At 35.0% G+C, this 20962-nt stretch overlaps 1 protein-coding gene across 6 annotated transcripts in view; it reads right to left on the reverse strand.

Moving 5' to 3' along the window:
- Nucleotides 1–18010, reverse strand: part of LOC110611765 (alpha,alpha-trehalose-phosphate synthase [UDP-forming] 1) — a 52941-nt gene extending 34931 nt beyond the window's left edge. For 2 of the 6 annotated variants that reach the window (XM_021752225.2, XM_043954815.1), the window contains exons 1-2: nucleotides 17814–18010; nucleotides 15726–15756 (exon numbers count right to left, since the gene is read on the reverse strand). The gene's annotated coding sequence lies outside the window, so the exon portion shown is untranslated. Of the gene's footprint in view, nucleotides 1–15694; nucleotides 15760–17813 lie in introns of all 6 variants that reach the window. The other 4 variants (XM_043954818.1, XM_043954817.1, XM_043954816.1 and 1 more) reach the window with 3 other exon arrangements.
- Nucleotides 18011–20962: the final 2952 nt, after the last annotated feature.

The following is a 20962-nucleotide window of genomic DNA, read 5'->3' on the forward strand; positions in this document are numbered from 1 at the left end:
ACATAGCCATGGATTTTGTAGTGGGCTTACCGGCGACGTCCAACAGACTAGACTCCATATGGGTGATTGTGGATAGACTGACTAAATCTGCTCACTTCATTCCTGTCAGGAGTGGCTACTCTGTGGACAAGCTAGCGCAGGTGTATCTTGAGGAAGTTGTGAGGTTGCATGGGGCTCCTGTTTCTATAGTGTCTGACAGAGGACCCCAGTTTACCTCCAGGTTTTGGCGAAGTCTGCAAGAGGCTATGGGCACAAGATTAGACTTCAGCACTGCTTTCCATCCACAGACTGACGGACAGTCAGAGAGGACCATCCAGACCATAGAAGATATGCTTCGAATGTGTGTGCTAGATTTTGGCGGATCTTGGAGGCAGCATCTACCCTTAGTGGAGTTTGCCTACAACAATAGCCATCATGCTAGCATAGGGATGGCCCCATATGAAGCTCTGTATGGGAGGAAGTGCAGGTCACCAGTTTGTTGGGAAGAAGTTGGAGAAAGGTCCCTAGCAGGGCCTGAGTTAGTAGAGATCACGAACAGGGTGGTGCCCATTATCAGAGAGAGGCTCAAGACTGCTGTTAGTCGGCAGAAGAGCTATGCAGACGTTCGCAGAAAGCACATAGAGTTTGAGGAGGGGGATCTGGTCTTGTTGAAGGTGTCTCCAATGAAAGGGGTGGTTCGTTTTGGGAGGAAAGGTAAGTTGGCTCCGCGGTACATTGGACCTTTTGAGATTGTGCAGAAGGTCGGAAATGTGTCGTATACGCTTGATTTGCCTATGTCTATGGAAAGAATCCATCCAGTCTTCCATGTTTCGATGCTAAGGAAGTTTGTGTCAGATCCGAGTAAGGTTCTCAGTGAACCAGATGTGGAGATCCTAGGTGATCTCACGTATGTAGAACAGCCAGTACGGATCATTGACACCCAGATCAGAAAGCTAAGGAACAAGGAGATCCCGATGGTGAAAGTCCTCTGGAACCACCATAATATAGAAGAGTGCACCTGGGAGACAAGGGAGTCTATGCTCCAACAGTACCCCCATCTCTTTTGAGGTTAGTTCTAGATTCTTTTGTTCTTTATGTGCTTTATGTTATGTTTTGAGTATGTTTGAGTTAGAGAGGAACATTCGGGGACGAATGTTCTTAAGGGGGGGAGAATGTAATACCCGGCTAGACCCCGGTATCGGAATTCCTACGTTCCGGCGGATTTTCCGTTGGAAGTCGGGATTCGAGGATGTCGGAGCTTGCCCTAAGGGTATAAGAAAGGTTTTTAAGATGGTTTTTAAGTGTTTTTATCATGTTTGCATGTTTTGAGTTAAGGAAGAAAAGTGAGTTTTTGAAATGAAAAGGCCAAGGGGACAAAAGCCAGGTTCGGCCGCCGAAGGTGAAGTTCGGCCGCCGAAAGTTGCATGGTTTTGCATGCACGTTAGGCCGCCGAAGGAAGAGTCGGTTGGCCACCACAAAAGCCCCTTTGCCCAAGACTTGAGTGTTAAACACTCTGTTTTTGGGTCAAAGGTGGGTTCAAGCTCTCCTTGGTGTGTTTCTCATGTTTTCCTCAAATCTTGCATGTTTTAACATGTTTTAAGCTTTGTTTTAGAGATTTGAGCAAAAGGAAGCAAAGTTGAGCAACTTGGAGACTTTGAGTAGTTTTCCACCACATCTCCAAGTTTGGACCAGCAATCCTCTCGTTCTTCAAGAGGTAAGCATGGATCCTCACCTCCCCTTATGTTTAAAGTAAGTTTTAAGAGTTTTTAGAGAGTTTTATGGGTTAGTTGTTGGTGGAGCTTTGAGTTGAGCATATGTTGAGCATATGCTATTTGATGTTGTTTTAGGGGTTTGAGTTAGTTTATAGACCCCTATATGCATGAGATATGTTATGTGCTAGTTGAGAAGTGTTGGTATGCATGTTATGGGTGTTTTATAGGTTTTTGGAGGCTGGAACCCTGAGTTGGGTCGGGATTCTGCCTTTCTGGAGAATCCAGGTTCGGCCGCCGAAGCAAGGTTCGGCCGCCGAACCCCTTGTGGAGGCAGTTTCGGCTGCCAAACCTTGCCCCCGAAAGCTAGGCTTTTGGGTGAGAAAGAGACTTTCGGCCGCCGAAAGAGGGAGTTCGGCCGCCGAAAGTGCATGAGTTTCGTCTCTGGACGAGGCTTTCGGCCGCCGAAGGTGCCGCCGAACATGCATGAGTTTCGTCTCTGGAGGGAGGTTTCGGCCGCCGAACCAGCCGCCGAAAGTGCCCTGACCAGCCTTCCTTTGCCCATTTTGTCATGCATGCTTATGATGTTTTAGAGGGGTTTTGGGGAGATATTAAGAGTTATGTTTAAGTAAGTTTGGTCCTCATTTGAGTCCACCTGTGTAGGTACGGACCCGAGAGACCAAGGAGGCCCACAGAGTTAGAGTTACAGCGACTGCTCAGCAGTTGACAGAGGTGAGTGGAACAGAACTTTGTTTTAAGTTAATGAATGTTTTAGCATGATTCATGCATCATTACTGCCATGTTTATGTAGGATGCTTTGCATTAGTATTCACCAAGTTGAGGCATTGCATTATTATTTGTTTATGTGGATTGGACCGAGGCGACTCCAATAGCCCATAAGTCTGTCATTATTGTATGTCCTGTATGAGCTCCTTTGGGGCCGGGCATTTAACTTGGATGAGTCCTGTGAGAGCCCTTATAGGGTCGGGCACCATGAGTAGTTAGTGAAAGACCTGTGTGAGCTCCTTTGGGGGCCGGGCACCGACAGAGGGAGTTTTGGGGTCATGTCCAATCTGAGATGTGAAATGTTTGTGCAGTGATGCATTTCATTATAGCATATTTTAAATGTTTTTCTGGTTTCCGCTCACTGGGCTTTAGTAGCTCATCCCTCTCCCTAACCCCATTTTTCAGGGCCTCAGAGAAGAGAAAGAGAAAGAGAAAGCAAGGGTAAAGGCATATGTAATAGCATAGAATAGTGGACATGATAATAATGTACAGTACAGAGTTTATGTAATGTATAGAAATGATGTAAAAGCAAGTTATATAGAGTATTAGAGTATTGTGCTTGGCCCTAGTGCTTGTTATCCTTTGTACATGATCCTTTTATGTTATATATGTTTGAGACAATGTTGTGATGAGAGCTAGGCTTGGTGCATGGTAGTATTTCTATCTCTGTAGTTACTGTATGGTACCATAGCAGGTATCACTCTTCGAGTGCATACAGACAGAGCATGCATAGTCCAGGCTTAGTTGATGAGAAAAGTTTCAAGAAAAGAAAAGATAGTCAAGCAAAGAAAGAAAAAAAGAAAATAATAGAGAAGAGTAAGTAACAGTGTTAAGTTTAAGTGTGATCATGTATGGGTTTTATCAGGTACACAGAGTTTACAGGTGGCTTACTACGGGTCCCGGCGGCCTTAAGCCGATCTGGATCCTAGTGCCGGTGATGGTCCGGTAAGCGGGCTGTTACAATGATGAAACTACGAAAAGCTCTATCTTCTTGTGGTAAATGTTCTACCCTTGATTCCTTAGTCTACTGCAAAAGGTGCGAGAAATTATTACTTTACTCCTCTGCACGAACTTATCGCTTGAACTCATTGATCACTGGTTCTTTTCTCCTAACCATGTCTCGCCATTACTTGTCTTTAATTGTCGACCTTACTCTTCGCCTCAAAAACACGACCCCATCGTGCAACAAGTATATCAACTTCCATACACTCATGCCACACGACATCGTGATTAACCTGTAATAGTTTTAAAAGAAAGATTAATACTACCCACGTCAGATTCCAATACGAATTAGTATAGCAAGTCATCTAGAATACAACCCATTACAAATCAACAAGTGTGCCAACAGCACTTGACCACTAAGACTTGAACTGCATTCACCCATCCCCTTAACATAACACCACGTTATTCCACTTGTAGCGAAACTCGGTAAATACTCCTAAGAAATTGGGGTCCCCATTGTCAAAAGAGTTTGCTCAACACTTTCTTTCTCTTTTGTACGTCTTACGGTCCTCCCCTTCATAAGCTCTGGTATTATGCTCACTTTATCTCCTTTTCCTCTCCCTAAGAATGTAGTTTATGCAAATGCCGCTTTCATCATAGCTCCCAACATCGACTTGCCTCACCAACTTGCCTTAAGCAACCTGTGGTTCTCAACCTTTCTCGGTCCTCCTCCACGTTGATCCACTTGTGAGAACTTTTGTTTGGCCATGAGGTCTCTTTCCTGCTCAACAACAAGAATAGGACTAAATTTGTCCTTTTAATTACACATTGTTTTCCAATCCCTTTTAAGGAAGCTATACCCTGTATGTTCATAATATATGTTAGCACCAACTTGTCAAGTCCCACATCACAAGGAACCTGACTCAATAATACACAAAAATATCTCAGAATAAAGGCATAACTAAAATGAAGTAAGACAAAGAATGATATCAGGAAACACAAAAGCATTATACTCATCTGATGTGAGAAGGTTCCCTCTCGTTAAATTCCCTTCTCTCGTACTGAATTATCATTAAGAATCTCAATCTCTCCTCATTACCTTGAGCCCCACACTCCTTTGGTTAGTTCAATGGTCTTCATTTTTGTCAGTCTTCACTTATCCTTCTTCTTTTGTTGTAGGACGAGTGAATTATTTGCTTTTACAACACTGTTGCTCCTAACGGAATTTGATACAACTCTCGCCCAATGTTACCCCACATTCCTCTTGGTTGTCCTATCAAAATGTTCACTTACCTCAAAGAGAATGAACATGTGCTCGGCAATCATAATTGGTTGGCACCTTTGATCTATCACTATCTCATCCATACCAGTGTTTCACATGGATCCCTCAAGACTTTTCCTTCTGCACTAACAACATCACAAATAGACAATCCTTCATCGAATGCTACTTTTTGTCGAGTTTACTCTTGCACCCCCTCGTGCTGGATAGCCACTAGTTTCTTCTTCACTACTCTCTATTACCTCTCCTTTATCAAGGAACAATTATTGGTCAAAACCAGAGATAACTTGTGTCATTCTGGGAGACACCACACCTATTAACGTCTCGAGTTCACTACAAGGAGGAATTGTGAAGTCCATCTTGCTTTTTGTTGTCCTTGATTAAGCGAGTTTGTCAAAGGACATGCTCACATTAATCCATGCACTCAAGTTGTTTGCTTTATCTCTTTCCCCATATCATCCACTTTAGTTTTAGTCTTGATTCTAGAAATTGTGTAAATAGTCCACGAATCTTGTATCTATGCCCGCTTTGTAGCATCAACTCTAATATACCTGACACCGGGCAATGATATGTTGTTTTATACTAGCTCCGATTCTCATTTATTCTCTTAAAGTCCTCAAGGAGACTTTAAAGATCTCCTCCTCCATCCCATGTCCCTTATTTGACACCACACTCGCAGAATATCTCCACCATGTTTGATCCCTTCATGCGAACAATACTACCTTAGGCGGGGAGGAACAAGAAAGTACAAACAACCTAGAGTTGACAACTCTATGATTTATACCTTACGTTCCCTCCTCCCTTACTCACCAAGTCCTTCAAAATCTTCGAAGCATTTCTGCACAAGCAATTTGTAGAATAATATGGCTTTCTTCATAGAGAACACTTCATACTGCTTAGTTATGCCACTTCTATTTCATCTTGTTAATCACATTTCAGATCGCTCCCCCATTTACTGTTTTAGCCCATCTTCTTAGGCGGCTATCAATCAGATACCAGAGTTGAACATCTTTTTAAATCCTTGGTAACAGAATCAACTCAATCTTGGTCACCCTTTGCTCTACACCATATTCCTCCAAGTTTTGACCTTATTCGGGAAGGTTTTAAGCTCAGTCATGTCTCTTGAATTTGTTGTCACAATTCGCTTACTCTATTAAAATCAAGTGCCACATTCTTTTGTGTCAGCCATAGATGCTGAACAGTTCCTTTATGTACTTTCCTTATGAACACCTTGTTGGAGTTTACCAACTCTCTTGAATAACAAATGTTACATTCTTATAGTAAAATTGAAGCTTACCATTTCATATCCCTTTTCTCATGTATAGAGTGAACGCTTTCTATCCATAGGACTTTACACTTTCATCCTTCGAATAAATTTAGCTTTATAGTTCGATCACATAAACGTTGTTCTTTTATATATCTGCACAGTCATAATTCCCAATAATATTAATAAATAAGTTCATATTAAAGAGAAAAATTATTTACCTCCATCCCACGACAAGGATTGAGGTTCTGGGATTCCACCCTTGCCTACTTCATAGGCATTAGTTCGTAATTCACACCATTGATAAGTGTTCCTCTGGTCCACTTTTGAAGTATTGCTCATAGTCTCTCCTATGCTATATTTAATATTCTTATACCATTCCTGCAAGCAAAAAAAAACAAATACATGAGAGGTTTTTGCCTCAATTATGTCTCAGGAGGCCTCTTGCCTCAATTCTGTCTCGTGAGGCCTCTTGCCTCAATTTTGAGTGGAATGGTCTCGGGATTCTCGGATGGCCTCAAGCTCTATTGGCTCATCCTCTCCCTTATCACTATACCATGAGGTCATTATTCTCTCTCCAAGGGCCACTAAAAGGAAGTATGTAGCACCTAGTCATTACCCTCTCTCCAGAAGACATTTTCAATGGAGTGTGCAGTACTAGGTCATTACCTCTCTCCCAATGGTGTCCCTAGTGGAGCGTGCAACACCTCTAGTTAATATGGCCAGTCTAGCCCGAAGGCTCACGCTTTTGTCTTCTTTGCCTCACAATGTACTACTACTCCTTGTAGCTTCATAATTAGGAGGTCACTGCCTCCCCCTTTCACCACTTTACGCTCAAGATCACCCCACCGGGTGTCATTCGCATGAAAGAGGTTTTGGAAGGCCTCAATCTCCTGCCAATTTAGCTATCATAGCCAGCAACGTTAATTTTTCCCTCTCTAGTGCCTCAAGGCACTTCTAACCAGAATCAATCTCCAATGTCTTTCCCTCTTAGGTGGCATAGACAACCAACCAGGCAGCGCGATTCTCACCCTTCTGGCCTTCGTGCATGTGCCAAACTTCATCAATCCTTTATCTTGCTCGCAGATCTTTCTGGCTCTGATACCAATTGTCACGGTTTTAGATTTTAGCAATCGCTTAGAACCGTGTGGCACTTAACTTAAACACCTTCAAGCCAAGTCAGCCTTAAGAATCACCTGATACTCTGTGAACATGAGTACCCTGATTAGTCAAGGTTATATAAACGAACAACGAAGCCAACAGGCAACACTCCATCAGAAGCCTCACGGTAGGCATAAAAGATAAGAACTGAACATGAAAATTCATGAACAGGCTACTTATTTTATTTCAGGGGCAAAATAGTAATTATACATTATCATTGATGCAATTGTTACAATAATTCTCACCTCCCTTGTAGACAGGGGGGACAATCTACAAGGAGTGAATACATACCTCAGGATCTCCGTAGGCCTACGGTAGCCAACTGGGCCCAGCCTCAGCTGGTGGCCAACTAGTCACTCCCCCTTAAAGAGCCTTAGGAACAACTTGGCTTGTGGCAGGAGGAAACATCAACATATCTCATATGACACCCCCCCAAAATAAATACATGGAAAGGAATTACAACAAATTGTCTCGGCCCTTATCTTCTTAATAATTCCTACTAATTTATCCCATTATTGTTTCCTAGGAACTCCAATGTTGGAAAATTACAGTTTTGGTCCCTGAAAACTCTATGACCCTGACACATAGCAAAGACCTTCAATCGGCACTTAATGGTGCTATAGTTGCTTGCATGTGGTTTTTCTATAAGGTGGGTTTAGATTTGTCTGGAGATGTAGCACCTCAAAGATATTACCTAACATCACTAGAACAACTATTGTCCCCTAAAGGCTACAAGAGAATAAGAACACTGATAGCTATGCGCTCTTTGACCCTCCAAACCCCTAGCTTCATGTCTTCCTAGCTTCTTGCTGGCCTTGATCAACAATGTTTGGTTGGTTGCAATGAGGGTTCCCTCTGAGCTTAGTTTTTTTTTTCTTTCTTTCTTTTTTTAGAGTTTTTTATGGCTTGGATTCTTGGTGCATATATCTAGTACTGCTTCAACTACTTGTTGGCATTCCCTAAGTTTGCCTGGATTTGGAGGTGGCTAGGCGTGCGACGCTGCATCAAGCCTTCTCTTCAAAATGAACCGCCGGATGTAACTTTGGAGTTATGTTAAGTAGATTGGGTGTTTTAGTATAGTTAGAGAGGGGAATGGTAAGAAATAGGGGTGAGCATTCGGTCGGTTCGGTTCAAAATCGAACCGAACCGAATAAACCGAAAACCGAAATTTTAGTTTTTATGAAAACCGAACCGAACCGATTTTGGTCAAAAACGAACCGAACCGAACCGGTCCGATTCGGTTCGGTTTGATCGGTTTTAATTTTTAATATTTTTTTAATTTTTTATACTTTATTTTTAGTATTTTAAAATTTAATTAAAATATTTTAATTTTAATATAATTTAATTTCTCTATATTATTGAAAAAACATATTATTATCCCTAATCGGTTCGGTTCGGTTTTTTCGATTTTTTCTGATCAAAACCGAACCGAACCGAAATAACTGAAATTTCTGAAATTTAAAACCGAACCGAATCGAAATGTATAAAAAACCGAACCAAATTTTCAAATCGGTTCGGTTTGAACCGGATTCTGCTCACCCCTAGTAAGAAAAGGGGAGGGAGGTGAGAGGAGGAATAATAAGGGTAGGGTACGTTACTCTAACCCGGTTATTACTTTTAATACTTAATCCACCTCAAACCTAATTAAATTTTTTTTGAAATAAAAACTAATTAAAATTTAAATTAAATTGCTAATGGTTATTATTATAACCCTTAATTATTACCTGAATAATACCCCATCCAGGGGGAAGACATTCCATGTTCGAAAAAGGTAAGGGAAGGCCGCAGTGAGGCCAAACCCTCTAAAATAAAAATAAGTAGAAGAAGAGAATATTGTCTATCCAAAAGATAGGGAGAGAGCAGATTAATCAGATGTTTTAGAAGTTGATCCCTCCGTTGTCTTTCTATATAATTGAAACTAAGATGTGAAGAAATTTATACCGAAGTAATGTTGGTATTATACTTACATTATTGGGTAATGACAAAATGTTTTGACTTTTTAATCAATTGTTTTCTATTTTTGTGATGGAATGGAAAATATACCGTTGATTTATATTTCATTGTGATGACATTTTTTAGAAAATGGATAATATCATGAATGAAAGAGGTAGTATTTACATGGTAGAAAAGTTTAATCTAGACTACTTATGGGTATGGATGATTAATAAGCATTCAAAGTGTCCTAATGTGAGTAAAATATAGATAATATAGCTAGTCACTAAATGAAAATTTGTTTGACTTAAAGTGATGACACAACAACCATTAATGAGATTAATCCAGTGGTAAGTGTATTTAATTGAATCTTGTGAGATTGTAGATTTAACATTCCAATTTCTCATCTTCTGCCTATGGCAAAAAAGAAAAATTATAATAGACAATACTTGGAGAACATTAAAGAACGCTCTCGTGCGCATCCTATAGACTAATATGACTTGAGCTATGAACTTTCCAACTTGACCTAGTATTGTGAGTGCTGGTGAAGTATAGGGCCAGGCAAGGATACAAATGAGAAAGTGGAAAGATTTCCTAAGGTTTGAAGTAATTTTTGAGATAAGAACACCGAGTTTTGTGGATATTGGGAAAAGCAGTAATTTGCAATATTGGCATTAATGGTAATACCACAAATTTGGAGTCAAATGCTAAGATGCAGATTGTGAGAGATTTTGTTTTCATAAAGTGATCCTCGAGGAAGATACTGGACTTAAATCTAACCGAAAGTCATTTGCAGTTGCACCTCATATGCAGGTTGTATTAATTGATATAGTAAATAATGTGTGAATTGAATCTCATTTTAATCAATGATTATAATTAATAATTTTTATGTAATTATGATACAAAAAATGATTATATAAAATAACTTTTCATATATAAAATGGACTAATTCAAAATCAAATATAGAAAGCAAGAACCAATATTTCCACCTTGAAAAAGAAGTAAAAATGCAAGGTATTTAGAGTGAAATTTAGTAGACTCGGTGGAGAAAGCGTACAATACTATGTAGTTGTTACTTGATAAGACAAATCGAATAACAATTCATTTAATTAATATTGCAGAATTATGTTTTAAAAAATAAAAATAGAAAAAAGAGATATCATCCTATATGCTAAAAAAAGCCAATAAAAACGATTTAATAATAAAAATAAGTCAACATATAAGAGATCATTAAAGGCAGTTGCATGTATTCATTCATGGATGAAAAAGACTATCAAACGTAATCGACCAAATTAATGGCTAAAAAATTAATGGTTTCCCACTAAATGCAATAAAGCATGACCCCATAGTGGACCCTAGAAAAAGATACCGACAGCATTAGCATGCAGCAATAAGCTTATTCCATTCTCTAAAAAGTGTGGTTAGCTTAGCCGATATTATCCAACAACCCACCAATTACAGCTGCCAGAAAAGTTTTGCCGATTCGTGGTCGAGGAAACAGATGGGCCAGAAGATGTTTCTCTACTTTCTCGTACCAACTTGTATATATCTGGAAAATTCTCATGGAAAATAGTAATTTTCACCCCACCCCATTAGCCCATGACTAATCAAATGCTTGGTTAAGATATCTAACCAACCCCAAGGAGAAAAAAGTTGGATAAAGGATAAAAATCATAATGTTTTGTAATTATTAGTACCCAACTCATCCAATAAGTGGGAGATGATAAACCATCACCTGATTGGTTAGTTGATGAAATTCCTTCGTAAAAGAGACATATCTAACATCAACATACTGGGTTGAGAGAAACTTATAAGAACATCCATGGCAGCCAGAAAGCATTTCCAAGTCGGACCAAATGCCCAAGAACCTAATTAAGATCCTGACGGATGTTCAACTCACATCTTTATTAGCAACGATTTTCCTCTTATCCTTACAAAATTGGCAGAACTGAGTTGCTCTTGGCCCGTAGTAATTATTCTTAAATTAATATTTTTCCAGTTGAAATCATCAATTAGTGATTTCTTCAATTGATAATGGTGAGATCCGACGAGTCATCCAGATAAGGACAGTTAGGCAAAAGTCTGATTTGTTGGATTAATTATCGTTCTATGATCAGTCCGTTAGACTCCTCAATATTTAGCTTTAAGGAATGGGACCTGTAAGATGAAGAAGACGATTAGGGGACCACCACGAAAGTTCCTGATGAAGACCCTCTGACGCTCAATTCAGATCTGGGAACTTCATGGATTTAAGGGAAATAACACAGAGAACAAAAGAGAAGAGAATGGTGGTTATGGATTCTCCCTGCGTGACCGCGGGAGAGAGATATCGGTCCCTTTTCAAAGAAAGTGAGAATCATTTTTTAGGGTTCGTCCGGTGCATAAATACTTTTGAATAAAGTTGATGCCCCTGGTGCCATATCCTTTCTGATAGGGCAAGGATGCTTTTGGGCAGGTGTGTCAGGGCAGTACATTATGCGCGCTTATGATCCTTGTACTGAACCAAGAAGGCGACCAGCTCATAAGAGGTCGGCATCTTTACCCTGACTTTATCAAGTCGTGTCAGGCTCATCCGACCTACATAAAAATGAGTTCCTTCCGGTTACTGAGGTCGACCACGTCGACATCCAAAGCCTTGTTATATAGTACGGGCTTTTGAGGAGGTTGATCTGTCCGTCCTCTCCGGTCTTTGAGGAGGTCAGTCTGTCCATTCTGGGTTTGGGTAAACTCAGGAGTATTGCTGGTATGATTCTTTGTACTCAATAGATCGAGCTTCTTACTGCCCAATCCAACCAAATGGAAAAACTTTTGATTCACATATACACATGTCACGATCTTGGGGGTCATTTTTTTATACGTTATTAGGAACCCATCATGCTAATTCGACGCCACCTGTTTGTTTGGTTGACGCTTATGAACTTCGAAGAGAAGTGCAATCAATGGAATTAGTCAACTTAACATAGACCGAACCGAGAGAGTAAATTTTATATCTTGATAATCATCCTTTTAGGAGATCTGATCTTAGTGGACTTTTTTATGGAAAGTATGACCTTGGTAGTTTTTTCTTTTGGAAGGTCCAACTTGGGTGCTCTGCCTTTCTAGCCTTGCCTCTCCGACCTGACTTTTCTGCCCTTTTAGATCTTCTTTTGAGCATTTTATTGTGAGGCATCTTTCGAACTTTAAGCCCTGGTTCTTTTGATAAGCGTTTCAACTGATTGATTTTACGAACGATTTGGCTCTTTACTAGGTTCTCTAGTCCTGAACATTTGTCCGAGCTTTCTGGTTTTCTATATCACTCTAGACTCTTTAACTCTGACTATTTTTACGAGCATTTTAGCTCTTTTTCGAGCTCTTTAGTCTTGATTTTTCACTCGACTCTGGGCTTTTTAGCACTAATTCTTCCTTTTGAGCTTTTTGGCTCTTCATAACTTCCAGACATTTTTACCTTTAAGCGCTTTCTAGGCTATTTTTGCCCTTATCTACTTTCCGGGCAATTTGCCCTCAAGTTTCTTTCAAGCGTTTTTACTTATTCGTGTTATCTGCCCTTAAGCATTTTGGGGCTTAAAGACCTAATTCTTTATTTTGAGTTCCTTGCTCTTTGCGTTCTTTATCTGAACCCTTTTGTTTTTTTGGGCTCTTAACCCTTTTGTTTTTTTGGGCTCTTAACCCTGACTCCTTTCTTTGAGCCTTTCGCTCTTTTGCGTCTTCTGGATACTCAGCCCTGAGTACGCTTCTGAGCTTTTTCGCCCTGAGTACGCTTCTGAGCTTTTTCGCCCTGAGTACGCTTCTGAGCTTTTTCGCCCTTAGTTTGCTTATGAGCATTTCTGCTTTTTTGCATATTTTGTGCTCCTTGATTTTTCTGTTCGAACTCTTCTTGCTTTTGTCGCATTTTAGGCTCTTCTAGCCATGGACCATAGTCCGAGCACTTTTACTCTATGTTCTCTTATGGGCTTTCAGCCTGAGTCTTCGTTCGAGCTGTTTAGCTTTTTTTCCTTCTAGACTTTTTAGCCCTGACTCGTTATCTGAGCGCTTTTACTTTGTCATCCTCTGGGCTCTCTGCCCTTAAGCACTTTCCGGACCATTTGCCCTCAAGCATCTTTCAAGCGTTTTGGCTCTTTGTCGGGCTCTTTAGCCCTAATTATTCATCCGAGCTCTTTGACTCTTTGTGTTCTTCGAGCTATCTATCCTTAAGCACTTTGAAGCACTTTTGCTCTTGATCGTTCAAGCTCTTTGGCTCGCTAGTCTGCTTCAGGACTTTTTTTTCCTCAACTCAGCTTTCTGGTGTCAGGGGGCTATTTTCGAGACCGATCAGTATCAGGCCTTAATTTTATTTTGATTTGGCCGAGCTCTCTTTTGAGGTGGTGTTATGCCTTGATTTTAACTTTCTTCGAGTTTTAAGAGTGTCGAGCCCCCTTTTTTCAAGGATGAGATTATGCCTTAGCTTTACTTTTCTACGGGCTGAGCTCTTTCGTGAGGCTGGCATCAAGCCTTAAACTTGTTTTTCTGTGAGCTGAGCTCCTTTGTGAGGTCGAGCCAGGCTTTAGCCTTGTTTACCTGTGAACCGAGCTCTTTTGTGAGGTCAGAACTAGGCCTTAACCTTTTTCTTGTGAGTCTTGTGTATGCCAAGGTCCTCTCTCAAAGTCGGCATCATGTCTCTTGGTTCATTTTCTTTTGGCTCATAGCCTTGCTGGTATGGCCCTTCATTATTGGGCTTTATCCCCTTAATCGACTTTGTGGTGTCGGCTGGTCTTATTTCCGAGACCGGTCACCTACCTCATTGAGTTCTTCTTGTTTTATGGTTAGGGCTTCCAAGTTTATTATCTTTGTTCTTGTTTAATTTTAAATTTTATCTGCAAGATAAAAGTTTGCGCAAAGTATATGTAACAAGAATGCTCATTGTTAATTTGAACAGCAAGATATTTAGCTTAATATTTCAACTGAATGCAAAATATTAATATTGTCCAACTATATCATCTCTATGATTCCAAAGAATGTAATTGACAATATTTCTCATGTATACATCATTCTATAGCTTTTAATTCTCATACAAGCATACTTTAAACAAATAACCCATTTCTCAGTGAGTTCATATTAATCACAAATGAGGGCTTTTTAAGCTACTTCAGTACACTACCGTGTTTGGGCTCATGTATATAAGGTTTTTATCTAAAAATATAAATTTTGCGAATAGTTCATTATAGTAAGAATGTTTTGAGCTAAAGAAAGTGACCGTACAGCTAGAGTGACTCGTGTGCGTCACCTCTCTTCCATGCCGAGTAGATTGCCTTTGTGTCGCATTCCCTTCTCACATTGGCATCTGCCTTTTTCTGACTTTCACTGTGTGGTTTTTAAATGCCGTTAGCGATTCTCGGGTCTTCTTTCTCTCTCTTTCGATTTCCCTTATTATTTAGCTATTAACTTTTCTCGGTTTGCCATGTGAATTTCAATGGGTTTTGTTTAGAAACTCCAGCAATAGTAGTGAGATCCGACGAGGCGTCTAGATGAGGACACCTAGACAAAGGTCTGATTCGCTGGGTTGATCATCGTTTTATGATCGGTCCATTAGATCTCTCTATACTTGACTTTAAGGAATAGGACCTGTAAGATGAAGAAGACGATCAGGGGACCACCAGGGAAGTTTCCAATGGAGACAACTTCATAAAGTTAAGGAAAGTAAAACAGAGAAGAGAAGAGAATGGTGATTTTGGGTTCTCCCTGCATAACCGCAAGAGAGAGAGATATTGGTCCCTTTTCAGAGAAGGAGATATCCTTTTTTTTAGGGTTAGTCCAGTGCATAAATACCTTTGAATAAAGTTGATGCTCTTGGTATTATATGTCCCTTTTTGATGGGACAAGAATGATAATACATTAATGATGAACTATAGGACAATAAATACAAAGCTGGCCGGTTCGTACCCTCTACATGCGCGCTTATGATGTTTGTACTGAATTAAGGAGGTGACCAGCTCATAGGAGGTCGGCATTTTTACCCTAACTTCATCAGGTCGTGTCGGATTCATCCGATCTACATAGAAATGAGCTCCTTTCGGTTACTGAAGTCAGCCATGTCGGCATTCAAAGTCTTGTTATAGTACGAGCTTTTGAGGAGATCAATCTGTCTGTCCTCTCCGATCTTTGAGGAGATCAATCAAAGAGTGTTACTGATTTTTTATACTTAATAGGTCAAACTTCTTACTGCCTGATCCAACCAGATGGAAAAGCCTTCGATTCCCATATATACGTGTTATGATTTTGGGGTCCTATTTTTTATACATTATCGGGGTTCATTTGGTAGGGAATGGAAGATGCACAAAGCTAAGCCAAAGGTACATGTGGAGACTCAAGTTAGCTTATAAGCTTGTACATGGACAAGTCACTTACGCAAATCCTTAAGAGTCTTCATCAGTCAAACAAATGCCTAGAAGAATTAGCAAAAGGAATATGGACAATTATATAATGAAATCGATATACTTTGATGATGGCCATTCGTTATAATAGATTTCATATAAGATTTATCCTGATTAACGGTTACGGTGAAACTATTTTATTTGCATTGATTTTACTGCATTAAAATTGGAAAACAGAAATAAGCAAGTTGTAGGAAACAAGATGGCATTAAAAAATGCAGCAAATGACACTTACAAATAAAGTGAAATTTAGATCAGCAACTAACCCTGTTTTAGGTAGCGCTGATCTTCATTGACCTGCTGAATCAGAGCCAGCATTTTAGAATTCAAGAATCATAATATGATAATCAAGAGAATAAATATCTCAAAATATATCTTTGGGAATGATACAGAGATGTACACCCTTTCATTTTTTCCACTGCATATAATTGGGAAATTGTAAAGTACTTGATAGAGAATCATAATAAGATGCATCCAAAAATCAATGAATAGGCCAAGGAAAATGCAACAAAAACCCAATACTCATTCATAAAAAGACTCAAGGCCAAGGGAAATGCAACAAAACCCAATATTTATTGACAGAGAAAAGACTCAATAAGTAGCTTTGTTTTGTATCCGCTACAACTAGGCAAAATGGAGTTGATATTATTCCTGGGGTCAGAGGTGTGACTCGAGGGCAGGTGAGGGGTAAGAGATATAGCTGGAAAATGCAATTTCTAGACTTCATATTATTGTGATATCATATTAGATGCAACTATTCTGACAGTTCAAACGAAATTAAATAATTTTTGAATTTTTTTATGGTTAATCTATTCAGTAATTTTTGACATACTATTATGTATAATTTTAAATTTTAATAAATTTTTAATTTGGGACAAGTCCTACAAAATTAAATCGTAAATCGTAAAATGAACTAAAGAATCAAAATGAAAAACCTATTAAACTATAGGATATTTTTTACATTTGCCAAATCAAAATGTTAAAAACGAAATAGCTTGTAAAAATTTTATTTTTTAATCATTATATATGTAAAGTACTTGTGCTCGAACTCAACTAGCAAAACATAAAGTTGAAATAAGTTTAATTATAGAGGTCGATTTCAGCTTTAAAAAGATTCTTTAAATTCGTATTATATGGTATCATATTTATTTTCGGTGGAAAAAAATAATAAATTAAGCAAAATGACTATTTTAATCTTAAAGTCAATAATCAGATAAGTTCTTGAATTTTTTTTTTTTAAATATAACCTTCAACGATTAAAATAAGTTAAATAAATTTTTTAAATTTTTTTAAATAAATCAAATATACTTTGGAAGTATAAATATATCTTTCAACATTTAAAATTGAATAAATAAGTCTCTTTTAACTTTTAAAAATAAATTAAAAAAAATAAGTTATAATTTACTTCAACTTTAACTGGAATAGATAAAAATAGAGAATAAATTATAATTTCCTTCAATTTAAATTCATTTAAAGTCATGAGCGAAAAATTTCTTTTAATGTCTAAAATTTTTATTAATTATTTTATGTATTCAATATATAATATCATGATGAGAATTTTGATTTAATATAGAACAAACTGATAATTTGCTTTTTATTAAATAATTCAAAAAAGTTTTCTATAGATTTATTTTTTTTTTTTATAGTTACTATTATCGATTTAATATAATCTAATAAAATATAATATAAATTATTTATTGACGGATAGTAAACAATATAAATTAATAATGAGAAGAAAATTTAAATTCAAAATAAAAATTTATTTGATATATTTAAAAAATTTAAAAATTTTATTTAATATTTTCTAAAATTTTAAGGTTTTATTTAATTTATTTAAATAATTGCATAGATTATTTGAATTTTTTAAAAAAATTAAAACTTATCTAACTGTTGATGAATATTTTAAAATTTAAAATATGCCTTTTGCAGAATTATTCTATTTCTTACTCTACTCATCTGAAATATTATAAATTTTTAAATATATATATTAACTAATGATGATCGACGAAAATTAAATATAACTCAAGATGTTATATATATATATTTCGTCGCAGACTTAAAATTAAGTTTTGAATTTGAAATGTCACAATAAAATTAAATTCAAATAGTACGCTCTAATAATTTATTTCAACTAATTTCTATACCAAAACAAATTCTAAGATCAAAGCTATGTATTCTGATTATAGAAGTTTCTTTATGCAACTAAATCAGCCAAGAAATGGCAGAAGGAACTCAAAAGTACGCTGTTATCAAATTCGTCTATTCAAATGAGCTTTTATCTATCGATTTATTACTCAAAAGAAATGATACTATACATAAGAACAGAACAGTAAATAATCGAAAAAAATGTTAACCTGGAGATTGAAAAGTTTCAATTGATGACGGATCAATCTCTGAGCTTTGCTTCTGTCACCGAACACCGCTTCCAAGTCGAAAAAATCTTGCGAGAGAGAGAGAGGGAGATGAGATCGCAGAGAAATAGAGGAATTGAGAGAGAGAGTGAGTGGGAAATTGAAATGGAAGAGGAATGGGAAAGAGAAACAGAGGGATGCGTGTGAGTGTGCGCGCGCGTATATATATGGGGAAGGGAATCAAAAGAGAACGGATATTATTGACAGGCAAAGCATGGTTCGCTTTTTTGGCGCGTAAAACAGAGATAATAGAGGAAGAGAGTTCCTTAGTAAATTCTTCGGAAAAAATATTTTCCTTACTAAATTCACCGATTAAATTAATTTAATTTAAATTAATTTATACTATTTATAGTTATATAAAAGTTAAAAAAATTTATAAGCAAAACATATTTATTCTCGATTATACTACTAGAAAATAATTTTATTGGCTTAATTTAGAAATTATCTCAAAGAAAGACGTGTTCGAATTCTTTTTTTAGCTTTTCTTTAATTAATTTAGAATATATGTCATTGAAAATAATAACTTTTAAAATATACTACTTGGATTTGATTCCAAAAAAAAATATACTACTTGGATTTATTTAAAAAAAATTAGATTTAATATATTTCTTTTACAAGAATAAATAAAATTTTAAACTATTTTTTCAATAACATTTAAAACAAGGTTTATGTATATCAAAATTTTTAAAATTTTTTATTATTTTATAATTTAATTTAAAACTTAAACAGTTAATAAAATTATTTAAAATTATAAATTTATTTTAATTATATCAGGGAGAAGGTGTATTTTGATAATGTGTAATAAGATGATTAAATTATTTTATAATATTTATATGTCACGATAAAATGAATGTTATTGATTAAAAAACTAAAAATTTATAATTATTTTATAATTTAATTTAAAACATTAAAATTTGATATAATTCAATTTAAAATTTTTAAATTTATTTTTTTTCATTCCAGCGGCCTGGTGTAAAAAACCACTCTTTTTAACTTATTTTTATTTATTATTTACAATAGGTCTTATATATATTAATTTTTTATTTTTTAAATATTTTATTAGGTGTTTAGTATAATAAATTTTATTATATTTGTTATAAAAAACTGTAGCAATATAATAAAAATTAAAATTAAAATCTTACGGTTTATAATGGTACTTCATGCATTTTATTTTTTTATATATATTAAAAAATATAATTTTTTATAATTTTTATTTATTTTATTTTTTTATACGTATTAAGAAATATAATTTCTTTTATTAACTTTTTAATTATATTCATCTTAAATATATTAAATTTTATTAGAATTAAATAATATTTTGAAAATTTTTTTAAAATAAAATAAAATTAAGTATTTGAAAGTATAAATACAAATATTACATTAAAAGTATATATTATCAAAATTCAAAAGAAAAAAACAAAAACAACTAAAACTAAAATATAAAAAAAAAAATCATATTACAGTTTACTAGCCAAACTTATGAGAGTGAAGTATAATAATAAAGTCTTAACAAGTTAGTAATGAAAAATGAAAAATTTAGAAATTTTAAATTAAATTATGTTAATTTTTAAAATTTTAAATTAAATTGTAAAATAAATAAAAAAATTTTAATTTTTTATATCTATAATATTTATCTTGCATATAAATATAATAAAATAATTCATATCATCTTATCACATTACCAATTGCTATATCCTTTTCAATTCAAATTTTATAAAATTAAATTTAAATATAATTACAATAAAGTTTATAATTTTAAATAATTTAAATAATTTTTAAAATTTTAGATTGAATCGTAAATTATTGAGAAGTTTTAAATTTTTCCATTAAAATAATTAAGAAAAAGCTTTAGATTTAAAAAGTTCATTTAATTGTGTCTAACTATTGGTTAATTAAAATAATTTATAAAAAAATAATGTTTTATCATCAATTTAATAGAATAATTAGTTATATATATCTCCTTCAATGCTAAATCGAAATTTTTTCCATACGAAATGATAAAAATAAAAAATAAATTTTATTTGAACCTTAACCTATTTGATATAATCCCAACTAAAACTTTAAATTAAAATCAATTTGTAAAAAAACAAAATTATCAAAAACAAAAATAGTTTTTTTTTTTTTAATTAAGCCCTTCAAAATATAGAATTGTTACTTCAACCCCTTGTTAGTTTAAAATGTATTTGCAAATTGCATAAACTATCATAAATTTTAGTAAAAAATTTAGAATTTTAAATAAATTTGATTTTATTGATAAAAGGGTTATTTATCAAATAAAACCAATGAATCTATGTTTAATAATTAAAAGAAAGAATAGTGATGAAAGTATTGAAATTAAAAGGCTATTGTCTTAAAGCGTTTAGTGATTAAGGATTTATTAAACGTATGCATGGGGAGAGTGGTGCGTTTGTTTGGCTATCACGTGAGCTCACATCTCAAAGCACCAACTTTTTTCTTGTCTTTAACTGCGAATAGTATTTATTTAATTATTGCGTTTCTTTCTGCCTTTGCTCAAACACTTACTTTTGTTGATATTCCCATAGATCTTTTTGAAAACAATAAATAATAATTCCTCCGTAACAGACGTAACTTATCTTTTTTTCTTTTTAAATTGCACATCACTTTTCTTTTTTACAATAATATTTTATTTATTAAATTTTTAATATATTTCTAATAAATATGAGTTTTTTAATAAAACTTATTAATTTTAAAAATAATTTAATTATAAAATAATATGAGCGAGTGATATAAAATTTATAATATTAATTATCTTTTATTATTCATTTGAAAATAAATAAATTTATTTTTTAGAATGCAGTAATAATAATAATAATGATAATAATAATAAACTTTTCATAACTGTCGTACTATATAATTATAATAAATAAATAATTAGAATAATTATTTATATAAAAATAATTATTTTTTCATAAAAAATAATTAATAACCAATTTTTAACATTTATCAACATGTGGATTATATTTAAATATTTATTTAGTTTTTATTAACATATTGTACCATGATATAATATAATAGTTGCAATCAATAATTTCACCTTTTTACAATCTAAATTGAAGCTTTTAAATATATCA

Source organism: Manihot esculenta, chromosome 3 (assembly GCF_001659605.2).
Source record: "Manihot esculenta cultivar AM560-2 chromosome 3, M.esculenta_v8, whole genome shotgun sequence".
NCBI classification, from domain to species: domain Eukaryota; kingdom Viridiplantae; phylum Streptophyta; class Magnoliopsida; order Malpighiales; family Euphorbiaceae; genus Manihot; species Manihot esculenta.